Consider the following 15,861-nt stretch of genomic DNA (forward strand, 5'->3'; position numbering starts at 1 on the left):
CCCACTAAATGCACTGGGGAGGGCACAGGTAATGTTTTGGTATGCGTGCTTGTGTATAAGGCGCACCGGAACAAATAGGGGTGGCTGGGGACCGAGTATGGACACTCGACCGCCCCCTGGCAGCTGGGGACTGAGAGTGGACATCCAGCCGCCGGGCTGCTGGGGACTGAGTATGGATACCAGGCCGCCGACGCAGCCATGACATGGTGGCCGGCGTCTGCCTCCACAAGCCTAAAGGCCTCATTTCAAGTGCAAGCAAGCTAGCAGTATGGTATTGCAGCCTGGGGGTGGGTGGGTGGCAGGCTGCACACTTACGCTTGCATTCCAAGAAAACAAAGCTGATGCTAATTTCTATCATCATCATCATGCTTATCACCTTGGCACGCTCAACTCCACTGATGGAGAAGCCAGGGTCCACCAGAGGAGTCTGGTTGTCTGGTGGGCTCGTCCAATGCTGCTCTAAAGCAGGCCAGGCTAAGAAAAGTGTGGGGAAGGTTACGAGGACAAATAGTGGCAGCTGGGGACTGAGTATGGAGACCTCGCTGCAGAAGCAGCCATGAGGTAGTGGCCAGCTTCGGCCTCCTCCAAACTAAAAGGCCCCATTTCAAGTGCAAGCTAGCAGTATGGTATTGCAGCCTGGGGTTGGGTGGGTGGCAGGCTGCACACTTACTCTTGCATTCCAAGAAACCAAACAGATGCTAACTTCTATCATCATCATCATGCTCCACACCTTGGCACTCTCAACTCTCCTGATGGAGAAGCCAGGGCCCACCGGAGGAGTCTCTGGTTGTCTGGTGGGATCGTCCAATGCTGCCCTAAAGCAGGCCAGGCTAAGAAAAGTGTGGGGAAGGTTCCTGGGACAAATAGTGGCAGCTGGGGACCGAGTATGGAGACCTCGCCGCCGATGCAGCCATGAGGTAGCGGCCTGCTTCGGCCTCCTCCAAATTAAAAGGCCCCATTTCAAGTGCAAGCTAGCAGTATAGTATTGCAGCCTGCGGGTGGGTGGGTGGTTGGCTGTATATTTGCGCTTGCGTTTCAAGGAATGGGGGAGGTGCAATTGAACACTGCCCTGCGACAAGGACTTGCACAGGGATAGTTGCAAGTCTGCATCTTCTGATGCGGCAAGGATCACTTCTGATGGGCACACTTTTAGGCAGTGACCTGAGTGTCAGAGATGCTTCTGACGCGTCCAGGGGATGGGGGAAAACGACTCGGCGCCCGGGCCTTGTTGTTGCCTGATCTTGGGGGATGTCGCGGTGGCCGGCTCCCGGGCCTGTACCCTGGGGTCATTCTTAAAAGAAGGGGGAAGTTATATGGGATAAGGGAATGTTCGTGACGGCACCTGTGGTGTCTGGTGAGGATCACCTGCGCTGCGACAGTCCTCTGAGGATGGTGTTTAGGCAGCTTAGTTGGTGCGGCTCCCCACAGGTGGAGCGGGGCCTCAGGGCAGTGTAGGAGAAGGATGCAGAACAGAGGGGACCCAGCCGGGTCAGAGGAAGAATAGGCACACTCACAGCAGTTCACTTCAGTACCTTTACTGGTGGTGTTTCTGGTACGGTCCAGGGTACTTTAGGGTGAAGGGTGCATATCAGGACTCTCCCCAGTGAGCGGGTGTGGGGCCTCCTGTTCATTGCCTTTCCTTGATAAGTTTCTGACCTGCCTGGAGCAAGGCCTAACTTGGTCTCTGTCTTGCACCTGCCGACCTGGTGGTAGGGCCTTCTGTTGGAGATCACACTCCCCGGTCTCTTGGGCCTCCGTGACTCCTGACCCTGGTATAACAGTCAGCTTTTGGTGTTCCTGGGACATATAGTTCACCAGGGGTTCCGGTTGTTTCTGCTGGGCGTAAGGAATCCCTGCAGACGCGGACCCGGTGTCCGGTAAATGGTTTTGGGGTGAGCGGGTAAAGCTCCTCTGCCCCCTATGTTACTCTCTTTCCACTCACCTTCGGCCACGCTCGGTGCCCTCACTAGGCTTCACACTGAAGCAGGCACACTGCTCTTCACCGCTCTTTTGGCGTCGGCACGCCCTAGGCTCACTAACCTGAGCTCACTGAGTCTGAACTGACCTGACAACCTCTCTGGCTGCAGCAGACTGACTGCCTAACTCCACCCTCCAGTATATATATCCCTATCCGGGCTCCCTCTGGTGGTCTGAGGTGGTAGGGTGGAGGTGTGTGAATGCTATGAGGGCCGCTTGTGGAGAAATCCGTCCAAGCACCCCTCTGGGATCTGTGGCATCAATGCGCAGCAGGGAGCCACATTTCCCCCTAGCAAAGCTTAGTACTCCTGGACTGAAGTAATTTTTATAACAGGTAACAGCAATAACTCTTCCCCTTTATGGGAGGCACTTTGCTTGAACGTTGCATATAAAACATTAGAGATAATAAATAGATATATACAATACAGTAAGCAACCTCAGAATTCAAGTCTCTTCCGGTGAGGTCCCCTAACAGGATGTCCATTTCACAGGTTAAAGTACTTGATAGCTTGAGTGACCTGTCCAAAGCAAACCCTCCACGTAGGCCCTGGGGTGGCTGCAGGGCATGGTGATCCCGAGTTGGACCCCCACTTGTACCACACCAGACAGGTTTTTGTTCTAAGGTCACCTAAAGGGGCACTCCAGGGAGTGCAATTATTTAGAGCAAACAGTTTTTGGGCTGCACACAGTCCTCAGCCACAAAGTTCTTTATGTACCCTTACGGGTAACTAGAGATAACAAGGGAAGTGTCCATATCACTTAAATTGTCCATTGCAAGCATAACACAAAGTAATAAATACATATACATGAAAATACACAATATAATGCCCCAAGGGCAACTATCTACACTGTCAGAGTTTCCTTCTCTATTCTCTGTATCTGACAGTGGTCTGACCTCGTGTGCTATGTGTCGACCTACGTGGTACTGGGATGCGTGAGGCACTAGTATTTGCACTACCTCCTATTCTGTCAGTTCTAAGTGTTGGGCGACTGCAGGGTTGCCTTAACCTCTCTACGGAACTGGCAAGTCTACCATTGGCTGAGCCTTCTTGCTCTGCTCCAACCGGTGATCCTGCTTCCGGGGATTCTTCTTGAGCAGGCTCTTCTGAAGCACTTACATGTTCTACTTGCTGTGGAGGGTCTTCTGGGTGTTGAAAGAAGTGGATCACTGGTATTATTACTGCTCCTCCTAGTTGACGCCAATCTGCCAGGAAATCTCCTAAGTCAGTATGGAGTACTGCTTCTTTAGGCTCCTCCGGTACAGTGAGAGGCACTTCTTCTTGGGGCTTTAGCAGGTCTGGACACAACTTCAGATGGTCTCTAGATACCGTTGCAGTCGTTATTCCTCCGTCTTTGCTAATCAAACAGGTCTTCTTGTTATCAAATCTTGAATTTAACATAGTGTAGGGTTCTCTCTCCCACTGGTCATCAAGTTTGTGGTTTCTCTTTTTCCTCTTTAACACCACTTCTCCTGGTGTGAAGGGTTCTGCGGGCGCACTTTTATTGTAGTGGGCTTCCTGCTTGTCCCTTACCCGAGTTAGACTGTCTTTGACACAGGCCAGTACTCTTCTGTACTGCTCCTGTCTGGTCGTGTCCGAGTCCTCAGTGGACATATCTGCTTCTGGTTCTACTACACCAAGCTCCAGGTCCATGGGCAACTTCCCAGGTCTGGCTCGCATGAGATATGCTGGAGTACAATTGGTGGAACTCACAGGTATGTGGTTGTACAGATCTACCAGGTCAGGTAGTAGGTCTGGCCACTGATTTCTCTCCTCTAGTGGTAAGGTCTTCAGCAGGTCGATGACGATGTTATTAAATCTTTTCACAGAGACCGTTGGTTTGGGGGTGAAAGGTGTAGTCCGGATCTTTTTACACCTGTACAGATGGCAGAACTCCTTGAATAATTCGGCTTCAAAGGCTGAGCCTTGATCTGTCAGCACCTGCTCCGAGTATCCATGGGGCCTGCAGAAGTACGCCTGAATCGTCTTCGCCGCAGTTTCTGCCGTCAGATCCTAGACGGGGGCGACCACCAGGAACCGGGAGTAGTGATCCACCATAGTCAAGGCATAAGAATATCCTGACCTTCTGGGTGAAAGGTTGACATGATCCAGGGCCACGATCTCCAAGGGACGAGTCGTCTTGATGGGTTGCAGGGGTGTCTTCTGGCTGCTGTAGTCTTTTCTTCTGAGGCTACAGGGTCCACAATTCCGGCACCACCTCTCAATGGAACTGCGCATTCCTACCCAATAAAACCGACACTTCAGCAGGGTTTCTAGCTTCTTCCAACCAAAGTGCCCCGCCTGATCGTGGTAGGCTTCCAACACCATCTGGATGTCAGTCTTGGGCACCACTATCTGCCATACCATCTCATGAGTTTTGGGGTTGACGTACCTCCGGCACAGATTCTCCATATAGATGAACAGCCGGCTCTTCTCATTCCACAGCTGCTTGGCTTGTAGAGACGCGTCCTTCTGAAGGGAGGAACCTTCCTGGGTTATCAGCTCTTTCATACGGCTGACAACCGGGTCACTGTCCTGGGTCTCCTTCCAGCTGTGGTGAGGCAGGGGGTTTAACGTCTTACCGCGATGCCTCCTGGAGGCTCGTTGCTCATGGACCGCTCCATTACGGTGGAAGGCAGGCAGCTCAATCTCCTCCAAGTCATCCACTTCTTCTTCAGTGTCCGACTGGTGAGGCATCCTGGACAGGGCATCGGCGTTGGCGTTCTTGCGGCCCTCCCGGTACTTAATAGTGAGTTGGTAGTTTGACAGCCGAGCCGTCCATTGTTGTTCCATGGCTCCTACCTTGGCTGTTTCCAGATGAGTCAAGGGGTTATTATCAGTGAAGGCAGTGAACTTACTGGAGGCTAGGTAGTGCTTGAACCGCTTGGTAATGGCCCAGGCCAGGGCCAGGAACTCCAACTTGAAGCTGCTATAGTACTCTGGGTTCCTCTCGGTCGGGCGGAGCTTCCTGCTTGCATAGGCAATCACCTTCTCTCGGCCATTCTGCTTCTGACTCAGTACAGCTCCTAATCCTTCGTTGCTGGCATCAGTGTACTGCAGGAATGGTTGGCTGTAGTCAGGGTAGGCTAGGATCTCTTCGCCGGTCAGGATCTCCTTCATCTCCTCGAAGGATTCAGCTTGCTTCTTACCCCACTGGAATGGGGGGGTTCTGCCTCTCCCGGACTGTCCTACTAGGAGATCTTGCAAAGGCGCAGCTTTATTGGTATAGTCCTTCACAAACCTCCGGTAATACCCGACTAGTCCCAGAAACTGACGTACCTCCTTGAGGCTCTTTGGCTCCGGCCATTTATGGATGGCAGTGACCTTCTCCGTGTCTGGTGCTACTCCCTCTGGACTAACGATGTGCCCCAGGTACTGTACCTTTTGCTTGAGCAGGTGGCACTTGGAGGGCTTCAGCTTCATCCCATACCAGGACAGCAACTCAAATACCTCCGCCAGGTGCTTCAAGTGGTCCTCATACGTTTTGGAGTACACTATCACGTCGTCCAGGTATAGTAGTACAGTCTCGAAGTTGCGGTGTCCCAGGCAGCACTCCATCAATCTCTGGAACGTTCCGGGGCATGTTGCAGAGTCCAAACGGCATACTATGGAACTCGCAGAGTCCCATCGGGGTGGTGAAGGCCATCTTCTCCCGATGCACCTCAGCAGCAGCTACTTGCCAGTACCCACTAGTGAGGTCAAGGGTAGAGAAGTAATTTGCAGACTTTAAGGCAGCCAGGGATTCCTCTATACGTGGTAAAGGGTATGCATCTTTATATGTAATGCGATTTACTTGTCTGTAATCTACACACATTCTCATGCTTCCGTCGTTTTTCCTGACTAGAAGTAGGGGAGCTGCCCAGGGACCACAACTATCCCTTACTACCCCTGCCTTCTTCATGTCGTGCAACATCTCCTTTGCCTTCTGGTAGTGTGCTGGTGGTATAGGCCTGTAACGTTCTTTGATGGGTGGATGGTCACCTGTGGGGATATGGTGTTGAACCCCCTTGATCCTCCCAAAGTCAAGTGGGTGCTTACTGAATACCTGCGCGTATTCCTGAACCACCCGGTGTACACCCTGCTTCTGATGGTCAGGAGTGGTGTCTGTCCCAACATGGAGCTGTTGACACCAATCCTCCACCTTGGTTTCTGGGTCATTATCCTCTACTTTGTCTGGTGATGTTAAGGACTCCGGCATGTGTATGGAGTTGTTATTTACTGTGTACAATTTGGCAACAGTGGCGTAGCGTGGTAATCTAACCTCGTTCTCCCCATAGTTTAGGAGGCGTATGGGCACCCTCCCATTGCGTACATCCACTACCCCTCTGGCAGTCAAGAGTGTAGGTCTATGCTCCGAGCTAAGGGGCTCTACTACTGCCTGGTAGCTCCGTCCTTTGAGACCTATTGCTGCTCTACACCAAATCAGCATTTCACTCTTCGGGGGAATCACAATGGGTACCAGGTCTGTCACCCGTACATTACAAATTTCACCGCCTGTTAGCTTTACCTGTTGCTGGTACATAAGGGCTCAGATCTCTTTCTGGAGCGCCCTTCTCTGACCTGGTTTGGCAGTGTCAGCTATCTGTTAGAGCAAGAACAACACTTCTCCCAAACAGTTACTAACAATATTTGTGCCAAGTACCATATACAAGCTTGTATCATCAGGATTAGTCTCTACTACAATTAGTCCCTAGTCCTTCAGTTTCACTCTTCCCACCTTTACTGCCACATCCTCAACCCCTACTAGGTTAAGGGGGAGGCCGTTTGAGGCATACACGGATAGATTTGGATCTGGTGGGTGAAGTTCGTCTATGGACCAGAAACTTTTGTAGAGGACATCAGGCATGATGGTTACCTGAGATCCTGTGTCCAGCAGAGCAGATGTCGCGATGCCGTCCAGCACGATGGACAGGAAAGGTCTTCCTCCCACGAACCTGCGGTACCAGTTTGATGGGCCTAAGGGGGTCTACTGCTGGGTGTCGGCCCTCGGCCCCAGGGTTTGCTCGTTTAAAGGACAGCTCCGGACGGTGTGACATGTCTTGTGGCAGCAGTGGCAGACAGGGTCCTTCGGCGGGCGGCATTGGTCACTGGTCCTCCCAGGGGGTGGCTTTGTCCTCCTCCTCCTTCTCATCCAGGGGACATCCTCAGGGCTGTCGGCTGGCAGGATCCTTCTTTCCTCCTCGGGCTCCGTCCGCAGCTGCAGGGCACTCAGTACAGTGGTCAGGGTTTTGCTCAACTGACGCACTTCAGAGCGCAGGCTGTCCAGCTCACTAGGGGACGTTGCTGGAACCTTGGCTTCAGCAGCCACCGGGGAAAAGGTGGACGCTGCAGGCACTGGTGTGGCCCCATCCTGGTAACGTTGGATAGCAGTTGTTTCCAGGGACTGCAGTCCATTTATAGCCATGTCCTTAAGGGTGTCAAAGGTGGCATCTGGATGATCCAGCGACCACCAACGCACAGTCCTGCTCTCCTCTTGAGACCTCAGTCCCCGGATAAACTGTTCCTTCAGCATTTTATTTTCATTATTGATGCTGGTTGGACTAACCTGTTTCAGAGCTCGCAGGGACCCTTGTAAACGCCAGGCATAGTCCCGAACACTGTCCTCCGGTTGTTAAGAGCAGTTGTAGAACCTCATCTGGAGGTCTGTCTCAGTACGATCCTCAAAGACAGTCTGTAACTTTTTAAAGATTGCGGACACTGACTCCTGGTCTGCGGCCGACCAGGTTTCTACTTCTCGCTCCGCAGCACCAGACAATTGTCCCAATACAACAGTGGCTCTTTGCTTGCCTGTCATAGAGTACATGTCCATTAGAGCGCATATTTTCCTTTTGAATCCAGACAGGGTATCTGGTTTGCCGCTGTACTGGGGGAGCCACTTTGCTCCAGGGATGTACGGTAGGGCCATGGGTATGACAGGGGTTACAATCCCTGCTGGTGGAGCGGCTGCTTCGGCCTGCTCGGTGCCGAGCGCGGGTAGACCATCAGGGTCGTTAACCGGTACTCCGGCGTTGTGCTGTTCTTCGGACATTCTGGTGCCCCCCTAGTGAACTGTGGCCTACCTTCTTTTCTTCTGGTAGGCCGCAGCTCCACAGATGGCGGTCTTCCTTCAGGACCTTACGTCGCTTGCGTCCTACATCAGATCGCTCACCGGGGCTCCTTCCAGGACCTGGCGCTTCCTGGTTTGACGTCGAGGTTTCCCGCGGTTACGCCCTTCTTCCCGCTCGGTGGCACAACAATGGCGGCGATCTTCGCCACAGTTAAATACACAGTTCTGATTAAAGGCGCACAGTACCCGGTGGCAACGGGCACAACACTCCGTCGTTGCAGCGGGCACGGAATCCTGTTTGTGATGCTAGCAAGAGATGACGCGCCCAGGGGATGGGGGAAAACGACTCGGCGCCCGGGCCTTGTTGTTGCCGGATCTTGGGGGATGTCGCGGTTGCCAGCTCCTGGGCTTGTACCCTGGGGTCACTCTTAAAAGAAGGGGGAAGTTATATGGGATAGGGGAATGTTCGTGACGCCACCTGTGGTGTCTGGTGAGGATCACCAGCGCTGCGACAGTCCTCTGAGGCCGGTGTTCAGGCAGCTTAGTTGGTGCGGCTCCCCACAGGTGGAGCTGGGCCTCAGGGTAGTGTAGGAGAAGGATGCAGGACAGAGGGGACCCAGCCGGGTCAGAGGAAGAATAGGCACACTCACAGCAGTTCACTTCAGTACCTTTACTGGTGGTGTTTCTGGCATGGTCCAGGGTACTTTAGGGTGAAGGGTGCATATTAGGACTCTCCCCAGTGAGCGGGTGTGGGGCCTCCTTTTCCTTGCCTTTCCTTGATAAGCTTCTGACCTGCCTGGAGCTAGGCCTAACTTGGTCTCTGTCTTGCACCTGCCGACCTGGTGGTAGGGCCTTCTGTTGGAGATCACACTCCCTGGTCTCTTGGGCCTCCGTGACTCCTGACCCTGGTATAACAGTCAGCTTTTGGTGTTCCTGGGACATATAGTTCGCCAGGGGTTCCGATTGTTTCTGCTGGGCGTAAGGAATCCCTGCAGACGCGGACCCGGTGTCCGGTAAATGGTTTTGGGGTGAGCGGGTAAAGCTCCTCTGCCCCCTATGTTACTCTCTTTACACTCACCTTCGGCCCCACTCGGGGCCCTCACTAGGCTTCACACTGAAGCAGGCACACTGTGCTTCACCGCTCTTTTGGTGTCGGCACCCCCTAGGCTCACTAACCTGAGCTCACTGAGTCTGAACTGACCTGACAACCTCTCTGGCTGCAGCAGACTGACTGCCTAACTCCACCCTCCAGTATATATATCCCTATCCGGGCTCCATCTAGTGGTCTGAGGTGGTAGGGTGGAGGTGTGTGAATGCTATGAGGGCCTCTTGTGGAGAAATCCGTCCATGCACCCCTCTGGGATCTGTGGCACCAATGCGCAGCAAGGCGCCACACTTCCAGGGGTATTCCCCATGCTGTTCCCATGTCTTTTCAGCACTGTATGCATGTATCACATAGGACATGGCCAGATAAGGCTGTAAAATGTTAAAATGACATTTCCCGATGAATGCATTTGTCACGGTTGAAAGCAATACAAAAGTGCAAAAACGCATAAAAAAATGCTACTTGTGAACATAGCCCAAGGTGTGGAGGAGTATTTTTGTTTTTGGTTATTTATTTTACCTTATACACAAGTCTTTACCCTGGAAAGGATGTTCCTTAACATATTTCACAGCAAAACTGTTTCAGTCTCGTTTTTGAACGTTTTATTGTGAGCCCGTAAAAGTGGCTTAATACTTCTGGCCACGTTGTTGACAACAGTGACCTGGGGGTCAGAAATGCTTCCTGGGGCGATCCCCATGCTGTCCCCATGTCATTTGAGCACTGTCACTATCGTTTTGGGCACTTTTTAGGCTTTCTACAGACTGCCGGGGGTGCCTCCGCAAAAATGCTCGGGTCTCCCATAGACTAACATTGGGCTCGTTGCTCGGGTCGAGCACCCGAGTATTACGGTGAGCTCAGCCTGAGCTTCGAGCACCCAAGCATTTTAGTGCTCGCTCAACACTAGTAATAACTATAAAATTAATAAAACAAATCCAAAGTAATATGGCAATGCCCATAATTAAAAAATTTAAATTCCATTATGGACCGAAGTAAAATATAGTGCTCATGCCTCCCACCTTGCGGAGTTGTGCTGGCGGGCTCATCTCTCATGCTCTCATATCTCATAATCTAGATTTTTTATTGTTTTGATTTTAAGGATTTTACAATGTTTTGTTCTTAAATTTTAAAAATGTCTTATTAATAAGGGTTATCCTGCAATACATCCTTATTACTGTAACAGCGCCCCTTCTGGGGACATTCATATTGTCATGGGCACATAACAACTGGAGAGATGTAATGATATCAATATCTATAAATATAGTTTAAAGAAACTATATATTTACATTTCTGCATATCATGGAAAAAATCAGCCAGTATCCAGATGACATCTTGTGGACTTTTCAATAAAATAATGGTATGTAATGTTAATTTGCTTAGTATTAAAAATATTGCTAATTAAAAATGAAATTGGTTATAAATAGAAAAATGCTGCTATGATTAGAGTTGCGCATATCTGACGATATTCTAATTCACCAAATTTCAATGATTTTACCGGGAAATTCGATTCACTTCAACGTTATTCTCCCTGAATTGAATGGCCCTTATTATGCTCTGGGGTTTTTAAAGACGTAACAGGGACATAACAATTGCTGTTGCAGAGCATGCAACTATGATTGGGCCTGTGCAGGAGGGGGGCACTCCGACGCCAACACCTATTTCAGCTGGAAGGGTGTCCGAGAACGCACATTCATCTGAAATATATCGCGGCATCTTAGGCTGGCAGCTCACTTTGGCATGCCACTGACATCCTGCACCACTCGAGGCGGGCATGCTGATGTCAGCTGCCAGCCTCTTTGCGAGGAAGTCACGTGTCGTGGGAGCTGGGGAAGGTAAGAAGAATCATTTATTCTTTTAAATGTGTTGGAAAAGAGAGGCAGAATAGGGTACATTATTTCAGTGAGGAGTCCAGGAAGGGCGACATAATAACAGGAAGGGGCTCAGGATAGAGTCCATTATTAGGGAAAGGGGCCCAGGATGTGGGTCGTTATTAGGGAAAAGGGCCCAGGATAGGGGGACATTTTTACAGAAAAGGTCCTAACACAGGAGACATAATACAGGAGACTTTATTACAGCAAGGAGCCCAGGATGTGGGACATTATTACAGGAAGGGTCCAGGATGGGAGACATTATTAAATGATGAAGCCAGGATGAGAGACATTATTGAATAAAGGGGTTAGGATGGGGGACATTATTACAGGAAAGGGCTATGATGGTGGACATCATTATAGTATGGGGCCCATGATGGGGGACATTAATACAGAAAGAGGTCCATGATGGGGGGACATTATTACAGAAAGGGGGCAGGATGAGGGACATTATTACAGAAAGGAGCCCAAGATAAGGGACATTCTTACAGGAAGGGTCCCAGGATGGGAGACATTATTACAGAAAAAGGCCAGGATGGGTGACATTATTATATGAAGGGGCCCAAGATGGTTGATATTATAACAGAAAGGGGCCAAAGAGGGGGGCATTATTACAGGAATGGACCAAGATCAGGGAAATTATTACAGGAAGGGGCCTATGATGGGGGACATTATTACAGAATGGGGCCACGATGGGGATATTATTACAGTAAGGGGCCAGGATGGGTGACAATATTACAGGGAGGAGCCAAAATAGGATACATTATTACTTGGGGGATGAAAACATATTTCTTTATAGGACATAAAATGCTACAATGGTCCATACATCTGACCAACATGCAGGTAGGGTTCCAGGTCTAAATTTTGCACCGGAGCCCACCGGACTCTAGTTACACCACTACCCTAGAACATAATAAGAATCAGATATATCTGGATAGACCCTAGAGCATAATAAATGTAAGATGCCGAAACAAAAAACAAAAAAACAACTGAAATGTAGCAATTTTCACACTCACATCAAAGTATAATACTAGACTTATACATCCTGTTTTGTACACATGACTTTTAAAAGTTATTGTTACAAGCAGGATGAAACCTCTATAAATAAGTGATGGTCACAGCGGCTGTTCGGAATTCTCGCAGCATTGCTTGTCATCTACTTATTACTGGGAATGTCCAAAGTGAAATACACCATCTAATAATTTGGCCAGAAACAGAAAGAAATATACATTTTTATAACTTTATAGAAATAATGGCCGCCATATTGCTGAATCTGTGTGGAAGCAAATTATTAAAAATAATTTTGGCGAATGTGATATTTTGGTGAACTTCAAGTAGGATTCAATGGCACACAATTTTTTTCATCTTTACTTTCAAGTCATCATTTTAATTAAACTTTGTCACAGCAATGATCTGTCCCACACCTATTGTCTGTCTGTCAGAGGATGGAAATCACAGGTTCTTTTACGTTAAAGGGGTTGTCCAGTAAAATAAAAACACCTATACTTACTTCCAGTACCGGAGCTATTCCAGCAGTATCTGCACTGGCTTTCCCAGGGATCACGTGACATTGTTATGTCAAGCAATCACTGTGGCCAATCAGCACTGACTTCACTCTCCTCTCCTTCAGACAAATCAAAACATCCCGAGGAAGTGAGAGAGAAGTAGCAGCTCTCACTTCTTCCGGATATCACTTACATTCGTAGGACAGGAAAGCAAAGCCAGCGCTAATTGGCAGCATAATAATGTCAAGCAATCTTCGGGAGAGCTAGTGAGAGTCGGCACTGAAGGACTCATGAGTATAAGTCTTATTTATTTTACACAGGCATTCAGAAAGGTTTGTCAGAGTAGTGGACAACCCATTTAACCAATAATTAATAATCTCCATAAGTGGAATTTAGATCTTTCACTCCTTTGCACGGCAGCAATCAGCTGAAAAATTAGCAAATACTTGATCATTGATGGATTGCAACTTTTATGCTGCTTTGAGAATAATTGTTATTTTCAACACATTTATCCATTTATAAAGCGATGTGCTGCTGACAATATGCTTATTGTATGGGAACTGAACAATTGTATTAACAATCATTTGTCTACTTTCAGTCTTCATCAACTTATGCAAAAGGGCCATCTTAAAGCTCACATATCGACTAATTACATCGCTGATCGCTCTTTGTTTGACTAGGGTCATACCAGCGTATTTTCTCTCATCCGAGAGAATCAGGCTGATTATGCTAATCACTTTCTGATCAGAGTTTGATCATAGTGTGATCCAATTTTCTTGGATAAGGAGAAGATTGGGAAAAAAATTCTACATCTTCTCCATTCTGTAAGTCCTTGGAAATTGGACTGCTTGCAAATTTCAACCAAGTGCAGTCCAATTTTTTCCACGCACTCATTGACTTGCATGGACAAGGGTGATCCAAATATTGGATGTAAATTGGGCATGCTGTGATTTCATTCCTCGGACAGAGTCTGACATGTGCACGGCTCCATAGAAAAACATTGGTCCGAGTGCGATCCAAAGTTTTGTCAGATCCCACTTAGACAGAAATATGGTCATCTGCTCAAGCTCTTATGGGAGGTAATTTGTCCGTCTTAAATGATCTTAATAGCACTAACATTTCGGAACAATTTTTTAGCGGATACCAATGTAGCTCAGGGTTTCATAACCCTAATGGAGTCATGATCAGAGTGGTGGATCCGATCTATAACTGTTCTAAATGACATCGATGGAATTTATTGACTTTAATTTGATCCAGCAACGTTCTGGTATTTTAGATGATAAGAATAGTGGAAATATAGGTCATGATTTAAGATGATAAAGCACAAATGTTTTATTTTGGAGTCAGGGAAAAGATATATATATATATTTTTGTACCGTGTTAGCCAGTAGATAGAAAAATATTTACATTCGATAGTCCTCAGTGGTTGATAACTTTCAGTTAGCCATTAAAAGGTATCAACCACTGAGGACTCTCGAATCTTTTGGAGTCACAAATTTGAAAGTGAAATGTTTCCATTCCGCCGAGATTGCAAGTCACAATGAAATTAAGGAACATTATATTTTTTTAGGAAGCAGAATCTGACATATTTGTGAGTAATTGATTTTCGTTACTTTGTACAATTTAGGATCTATCTCTAACTTAGAAGCTCAGGCACTCGAGGGAGAAAGAGTGAACGGTAAGTCTTGGTGTTGGGGCTTATCTTGTTAGTGTTGATATTTGTTTCTCATGGTCCCAAATTGTATTATGTTAACATGAGCCGCTATGATACGATGTTTCTAAGTAAACTCATAAAAAAAAAAGAATGCGATTGAACAATTACAGAAGAAAATAAATTCTCTTTTTTTTTTCCCAGACTGTGTAAGGTATCTGATACAGCAAATCTCCAAGGGACCTTTGATATAGCTCTGTGTGCTCTATGCCAGCAGATAAGGGAGACAGCCCATCACATTTCAACAGGAGAGGTCTTATTCCGACAGATGAAAGGAGAACAAGAAACATGCAAAACAGAGGACATAGCACAGAGGAATTAACTTTACAATTTTTACTCTAATGAAGAGAAATGTCAATTTTCTGTGCATTAAAATACTTGAAATCCTTCCAAAATACCAAAGATGACACTACGTCAAATGTTGGATGTCTATTGTTTAGCTTTGCCCAATTACCTTTCTGTAAAATTCTAGATCTTTATCACAATCACTCAGAGGCCCGGCTTTCAAGTGTTGAATGGGTGTCATAATTATGTAATGTAACCAGTCTGGAAACCAGATTAGTAATTAACTGAACCAAACTGATTGCTGTGACTCCCAGAATACGTCCCTTTAATGTTGAACATTTACTGCGAGCTTGAAGGATTTGTTTGCTCGCCCCTTGTGTGTGATGAGAGTTTTTCTCTAATTAGTTCCTAGGGGACTGCATATTCGAACAGGAGAAGAATAATTGCAAGCCTATGAAATGTGAAATGGCTTCGGCTGCTTCGAGTAGCTGCTTAATTGTATGCAACAAGTTCCGGCATCATTTTCTTCTGCATCAAGATAGTTAAGACGTTGCTTTCATATGGCAAGAGTGAAATTCTGTAAGAAGTGGCAGCGGCAACGAAAACTCTGTAAAAGAAGCAAAAACAACCAGTTACAAGTAAAACAAATAGAAAACAAAGACTCCCGGGGATGTGTTCAAGGATTAATATCTTATGTTTATGCATGAACTTATTACAACGCTTTGTATTTACAGGTCACACAGGCCTTGCTCATTTGGAGAAGGTCATACACCTTAGATAGATGCCGTGTTCATACTACAGCAGCCTCGTTCTGCAAGGAACATACAGAATGATCAATAGAAATATGCAAATCCATGGCAGAAACAGAAAAAAACACACAATAAACTTTTTTTTTTCTATTTTCATCCTGTTAGATTGTTAGTCTACTCAAGAAAGTTGGGTGATGTTACACACTGTATGTATTTTATAGACCGAATGCTTCAAAGAGTTTTCCCTTTCAAGTAATCTTTACTTCTTCGTAAGGTCCCTTGACAAGAAGCTGATCATGAAGTGTTGAATTGCCGGTGTCGATCAGTTGGGAGAACCTGCTAGTAAGTGATCATTTTCTCTGCAGTGCCACCACTGGAGAAACAATGCATTACACAAGGCTCAACGAAACCTATGAATTGTCTGTAATTTAGGAAAGGGCAGGTCCTTCAAATTGAGAGATGATCCTTGAAACTATAGATAAGCAGATTGATCCCCAGAGGATCGAGTTTGATTTGTATTCCCTGAAATTCGTGGTTTCACGCAAATTCAAACACTTTGATATTTGATTTGCGATTCACAAAAAAAATTGTCTGGCACCATTTCCCATACTGCTGAAGC

At 47.5% G+C, this 15,861-nt stretch overlaps 1 long non-coding RNA gene across 1 annotated transcript in view; it reads left to right on the forward strand.

Moving 5' to 3' along the window:
- Positions 1-15,408, forward strand: part of LOC141174691 (uncharacterized) — a 100,234-nt gene extending 84,826 nt beyond the window's left edge. The window contains exons 3-4 of the long non-coding RNA XR_012252949.1: positions 14,125-14,175; positions 14,353-15,408. This is a non-coding gene — a long non-coding RNA (uncharacterized lncRNA). The remainder of the gene's footprint in view (positions 1-14,124; positions 14,176-14,352) is intronic.
- Positions 15,409-15,861: the final 453 nt, after the last annotated feature.

This window comes from Phyllobates terribilis, unplaced genomic scaffold, assembly GCF_046119375.1.
Source record: "Phyllobates terribilis strain yellow unplaced genomic scaffold, ASM4611937v1 Scaffold_13__5_contigs__length_258822181, whole genome shotgun sequence".
In the NCBI taxonomy this organism is placed as follows: Eukaryota; Metazoa; Chordata; class Amphibia; order Anura; family Dendrobatidae; genus Phyllobates; species Phyllobates terribilis.